The sequence below is a fragment of the Pygoscelis adeliae genome, unplaced genomic scaffold (genome assembly GCF_000699105.1).
Source record: "Pygoscelis adeliae isolate BGI_AS28 unplaced genomic scaffold, ASM69910v1 Scaffold16, whole genome shotgun sequence".
In the NCBI taxonomy this organism is placed as follows: domain Eukaryota; kingdom Metazoa; phylum Chordata; class Aves; order Sphenisciformes; family Spheniscidae; genus Pygoscelis; species Pygoscelis adeliae.
In genome coordinates, this window is record NW_008825162.1 from 7,315,275 (window position 1) to 7,315,676 (window position 402).

Consider the following 402-nt stretch of genomic DNA (forward strand, 5'->3'; position numbering starts at 1 on the left):
GTTCAGCAAGGAGACAAAGACTCCTTAAACTCCTTGTGGAGACTGACCGATAGTTTAAAAAAAAAAGTAACTGCAAAGATGTGTCACATTAGACGCTCTCTAACCCCTGACAGTGATTTCATTGCACTTTTTGTTTAACCTTGGTCTTTGCACGGCGGCAAGTCTTTGAAACCGTGAACCGTTTGCCCAAGGATGCAGCGGCAAAGCGTGAAGCCCAGGTAGGAGGTGTAAAGCAAGGAAACGTAGGAGTTGATTAAGTCCTTACAAGACAATTTGCAGCCGCGTGTATATCTGTCTTTCTTCAGGTGGGTTTTGGTTTGAGTTGTTGGGGTTTCTCACTAGTCATAAAGTGAGTAGAGTTTGGCAGCGTGAGTTCTTCAGCTGAGTTAGTAGTCAAGGCTG